The sequence below is a fragment of the Otolemur garnettii genome, unplaced genomic scaffold, assembly GCF_000181295.1.
Source record: "Otolemur garnettii isolate 467f Iridium unplaced genomic scaffold, OtoGar3 scaffold00083, whole genome shotgun sequence".
Taxonomy (NCBI): Eukaryota; Metazoa; Chordata; class Mammalia; order Primates; family Galagidae; genus Otolemur; species Otolemur garnettii.
The window spans coordinates 626540-632649 of NW_003852478.1; the positions used below are offsets into that span (position 1 = coordinate 626540).

The following is a 6110-nucleotide window of genomic DNA, read 5'->3' on the forward strand; positions in this document are numbered from 1 at the left end:
GCAAATTCCCAGATATTTCATCTTCTTTGGCATTACTGTGAATGGAATAGAGCCCTTGACTATTTTTTCAGCTTTGCTACTATTGATATATATAAAACTCACTGATTTGTAAGTATTGATTTTGTATCTTGAGATGCTACTATGTTCCTTGATCACTTCTAAGAGTTTTGTAGTTGAGTCCCTGGGATTTTCTAGGTATAAGATTGTATCATCCATGAAGAGTGAGAGATTGATCTCCTCTGACCCCATTTGGATACCCTTGATCTCCTCTTGCTTGATTGTGATGCCTAAGACTTACATTACTATGTTGAATAGCAGTGGACAATGGGCATCCTTGTCTAGTTCTAGAACTGAGTGAAAAGGTTTTCAATTTTATTCAATTCAATATGATATTGGCTGTGGGTTTGCTGTAGATGACCTCTATCAGTTTAAAGAATGATCCATCTAAGCCTATTGTCTTAAATGTTCTTATCAAAAAAGGATGATGGATATTATCAAAAGCTTTTTCTGCATTGATTGAGAGAATCATATGGTCATTGTTTTTTATTTTATTTATGTTGTGTATTACATTTATAGATTTACATATGTAGAACCAACTTTGTAACACTGGGATAAAGCCAACTTGGTTATGGTGTATAATTTTTTTGATGTGTTGAATTCTGTTTGCTAGGATCTTATTGAATATTTTTGCATCAATATTCATTAATGATATTAATGGTATTTTCTTTCTTGGTTGGTTCCTTTCCTGGTTTGTGGATTAGGGTGATATTTGTTTCACAGAATGTGTTGGGAAGTATTCCTTCTTTTTTGATGCTTTGGAAAAGATCATGGACTATAAGTACTAGTTCCTCTTTAAAGGTTTGGTAGAATTCTGATGTGAAGCCATCTGGTCCTGGACTTCATTTTGGGAGATTTCATATAGTTGATGCTATCTTGGTGGTTGATGTAGGTCTGTTCTGAGTTTCTAATGCTTTCTGGCTGAGTCTGGGAAGGTGGTATTCTTCCAGGTATAGGTCCATTTCCTCTGAGAATAGAGTTGTTTGTAGTAATCATTAAGGTTTTTTAAAATGTCTGAGGTATCTCTTATTATTTCTCTTTTATCGTTTCTGATCGATGATATCTGGTATTTTACTTTTCTGTTTCTGGTTAGGTTAGTCAAAGGCTTATCAATTTTATTAACTTTTCAAAGAAGCAATGTTTTGATTCATTGATCTTCTGAATTCTTTTGTTTTCAATTTCATTTAATTCTGCTCTAATTTTGGTTATTTCTTTTCTTCTGCTGGGTTAGAGGTTGCAGTGTTCTTCCTTTTCCAGTTGCTTGAGATGACCCATTAAATTGTTGGCTTCCTCTCTTTCTGTTCTCTTGACAAAGGCTTACAACACTATAAATTTCCCTCTTAGAATTGCCTTTGCAGTATCCCATTGATTTTGATAATTTGTGTCTTCATGTTATTTTGTTCCAAAAATTTGGTAATTTCTTTCTTAATCTCAACTTTGACCCACCTGTCATTCAGCATAAGGTTAGTTTCCATGACTTTGTTTGAATATGAAGATTCCTGTTGCTGGTGAGTTCAATTTTTATTCAGTGATGGTCCAAGAAAAGAAATAATTTCTATTCCTATTATTCTATAAGGAGTAATTTCTATTTTTTAAAATTTGCTGAGGTTAGACTTGTGTCCTAAGATATGATCAATTTTGGAAGATGTTCCTTGGGCTGATGAGGAAAATGTGTATTCAGTTTTATTCGGATGAAATGTTCTGTAGATGTCTGTTAAGTCCATTTGCTCTAGGGTTGAGTTTAAGTCTATTATTTGTTTATTTAGTTTCTTCTTGGAAGATGAATCCAAAACTGCTAGGAGGGTGTTAACATCTCCCACTATTATAGTGCAGGAAGATATCAAATTGTTTATATCTGTTAGGGTTTTTTTTTCCATAGTGTTTGCTTTATAAATTGAGAAGCATTCTGGTAGGGCACATAAATGTTAATTATCAAAATCTCTTCATGTTGAGTGTTTCCTTTGAATGTAGATGGACAATGTAGTGTTCATTGATCTCTTTCCTTATCATTGTTGGTTTGAAACTAATTTTATCTGCAAATAAAATTGCAACCCCTGCTTCTTTCTGGTTTCCATTTGCATATATTATAGATGTCCATTCCTTCATCCTGAGTCTTTTTTTATTTAAGATAAGATGAAAATCTTATGTGCAACATATATATGGCTTGAGTTTTTCTGTCTAGCCAACTTGTGCCTCTTTAGAAGACAATTTAAACCATTTACATTAATTGAGAGAATATATAAACATGGTAATGTTTTGGTTGTCACGTTTTTCAAATGTCCAGTGGATATTTTTAATCCTTTCACCATTGTGGATTCTATCACAAGAATATAAAAAAAGCAAACAATCATCTCATATACCAATGCAAATTTAGAACTGGTTGGTTAACCCTTATGATGGAAAGCAAAACTCAACTGAAATTCAAGTGGTGGGGGAAGTTGGATAAATTTATAGCTAATGGGTACAGTGCACAACTTTCTGAGTGCAGGGCATATTTATAACTTTGACTTCAGATATACAATAGCAACTATGTAGCCAAGATGCATGCTCCCCTGTAATATTCTGAAACTAAAAATATTTTTAAAACATTCATGCCAGGAACTCTAACATGTGAAGAAGGGACTTATTTTAAGATAGTCCATATTCATTTTTCTTTATATATGGGTCACCAAGAAGGAAATTTGTAACTTTAATGAATTAAAAAAATGATAAGAAAAGAAGTAAGTCCTCTACCAATTAAGATTGCCAGAATATTTAGCATGTGATCCATGGATGTGCAAAAATATGCCACCATACTCATTTATACATGCTTTTCATCTATTTCCACATTTAACACTATTTTGAGCTTTCATTATGGATTATGGGTTAGATGCTATGCTTTTAGAGATATAACAATAGGAATAAAAAGAGGCTTCCTGTTACTAAGAGAATGTAAAGTCTTTCAGGGGAGACAGGTGTTAAGAAAAAGATCATGCAAATAAATGTAAACTTATTTATAATAGCATATGTATGGTATGAATGTTTTTAAAATATTTTTTGCATTTATATATATGATGTTTGTTTTTCTATTCTTGTGATACATAGGAAAGTGGTCTCCAATTCCATCTAAGTTGTTATAAAAGATACTAGATCACTGTTTTTTTGATAGGTGAGTAGTATTTTTTGAAAAAAATGTTTGAACTCAAATGTTTATAGCAGCAAAATTCACGATTGCCAAGATGTGGAAAAAACTCAAGTGCCAGTCAATACATGAATGAATGAATAACGTATGGTATATGTATATGCTGGTCTGAATTTTAAGGTAGATAGTATTTAATCAAGGTAGATTTTTCCCTTGGGTTAAAAGGTAATGAGTTAGGTCTTTTCTTGGCATATGCACTGTGTTCTAAATAACTGAATAAAACACAATGCTGAGAGAAAGACCCTGGACATTTCATAGCTCTTTCTTCTGGATGTAGAGTAATTACAGTGAAAGCTTTCATTCACTTGAACTTCTTGTGTGAAGCCACCTAGTCAACAGTAAGGTTTAACCATATAGAACTTCATATTCCCCAAGCTAGGAGTTATTATTTTTCACTACTATAATTGTTCTATATTAGGAATCAGGGAGCACGCATGGCAAAATAGAATGAAGGTTTCAGAGTCAGCTTAACCTGAATTCAAGACCTAGCAAGCTTTGTATTGATGAAGTGAAAGGCGTGAGTATGTTTCTTATGCAATTCAAATTTTAGTTTTTTTAAGAGTTAATAGTGAAGCATATAACATATTCCTATTATCCTTATTTTTAACATTATATTTATTTTAAGAAAAAATGATTCTGGATTAATTAAAAAATATATCAGAAATACTTCCATAAGTATCCCAGAACTCTTGGTAAACTGTGCCAGATAATAGAATGATTAATTAATTTCCACTAACACCAGAGCTGAACAGTGGAGTTACACAAAAAAAGTAACTAAACTTGTGTGCAGTATTCTCAGCAAATACCAATCAGGAAAAGATGATTTCCAAAGAATGTCAATGCTTAAGAAAGTAACACCATATTCTGTGAACACAAAATTTTCCTTATAGGTCAAATAATAATTGGAATGTCTGTTATGGAGAAAAGTGAGAGAATGAGACCTTTGGAATAAACAAATGAGGAGAAAAGCAGATCAAGATTTACTCTAACAAATGCTCCAACTTCAGGGATGGATCAGTATTGGGAAGGATTGATAACTTTTCCCTGAAATTTGCCAACTAGGGTGATATCTCCATCCTGCTGCTACTGCTGCTACACTTAGGATCAGGGAGGGGGATCATTTGATTTCCATGTCCCTGTTTCTTGCACTTAGGCAGCTTGGCAATGACAGGGTCAGGCAGAGGGCAGAGCAATGAGACCCACTGGGGAACAGGAGGTTTTGCCGCTGTTACTACTCAGCATGGCTGCATAGAGACCCAGAGGCTGGTTCCAAAGAAAAGATCTGAAGACAGTCCAGGTGAGATTGTGGAGACCATGGCGACTAACAGCAGTAGAGCAAAGCAAATGGGCATCAGATGCCTGTTCTCAGTTACTAAGCTACCTTTTCCCAAACTTAAGCTCTTATCACATCACTAAACACCCAGGTGTTGGGAAGATCTGTGACCCTTATGCCTTTAGGTACTTTCCTTGATGTAAGCAAAGCTTATATTTCTCCTGTAATGTGGAGTCTGCTGGAATTATTCAGCTGAGGCAGAGCCAATTTTCTGCATTTAGGAGTAATGGAATAGGTCCTTTCTTGGCAAATGCTTTGTATTCTGAACACCTGATGAAGGCGTGATGCCACAGTAAGAAAAGGGCTGGGATGACGTGGCAGCTTTTCTGGCACATTCATTTTGTTTGAAGTCTTGGCCGTGCGTTTTCTTTCATTCAAGAAAAATGAGGCACATATTCTCCTTACTGCTTTGGTTCATGTACCCAATTCCCCAGAGGCTTTTCCCATTTTTAGCTTAGCTAACTCTTAAAAGAACTAGGATGTAGCAAAACTAAAATATTACCAGTTATTACCAAGTTTTAGACTTTAATGGTTGGCCATGGTGTTTCATTACCCTTGTTCTTACTTCAGGTATACCACGTCTGTATTCCAAGCAAAACTCCCAAGAAATAAAGGAATACAGCTTGCCTCATAGAGCTCTATGTATTCTCTGTAGCCCTGTATATTCATTCACAGTGCGTTTTAATGCATCAACTTGACACTTCTGATGGTGAGTAAGACATGAGTTATGCAAGATAGACTAAAAGAAAATGAAACCAAGAACTAAAGACTCCTATCTACCCCTACAGGATTGCCCAACCCATGTTAGGAATCTCACCCAGTCTTCAAGATCCTAATTAAACGCCACCAATTTCAGAAAGCCTCTCTGCCCTCGTTTGCAAACCTCCACCTCCCATTGTGATGTCCTAACTCATATATATATATATTTTTTTAAATTTATTTTTATTTTTTTGGCACCATTTGTTTGACACTTATTTTCCTTTCTACACTGTGGGTTACTTTTTGTGAGCTTACAGAAAAAAATTTTTTACATAAAAATATATTGTAAACTCCATGAGAACTCGAAACTTTCTATTTTTTAAATGAGTCCTGCTTGGCACTCTGCTTAGCACTAATAGAAATCCAAAAATATTTATCATGTGATGCTCTTTCTCCCTGTCTCATTGATTAATCAAATATTGATTCAATGCCCACTTTGAGGCACACAGCTGTGCTAAGTGCTGGGGACGTGATGAGAACAGGGCAGATGTGGTCTCAGCCCTTGATTAGAAATAATTACTCCGTTTTCTCTTCTTCCCTCTCATGGCTACATATCGGGAAGCAGAATGGGAGAATGTAAGAAGGGGCTAAAGAAGAGAAAAATCGGGTAGTTCCAAGAAACCCAGCGTGTGTGTTGGAAGGTGCACACTTTGTCTCCTCTCTCTGCTTTCACAGAAATGTTTTAGAAGTTAAAAACATCCACTCTGGAGCCAGTCCCTCACCTGTGTGCAAAGTCCCTGTATCCTCCTGGGTGGCCTCGGAACTATTGTTTAGTCTCAC

The 6110-nt window shown here is 35.2% G+C and overlaps 1 protein-coding gene across 1 annotated transcript in view; it reads left to right on the plus strand.

Moving 5' to 3' along the window:
• GRXCR1 (glutaredoxin and cysteine rich domain containing 1) overlaps window positions 1-6110 on the plus strand; it is a 132872-nt gene that overhangs the window by 115720 nt on the left and 11042 nt on the right. The gene's annotated exons all lie outside the window — the stretch shown is intronic.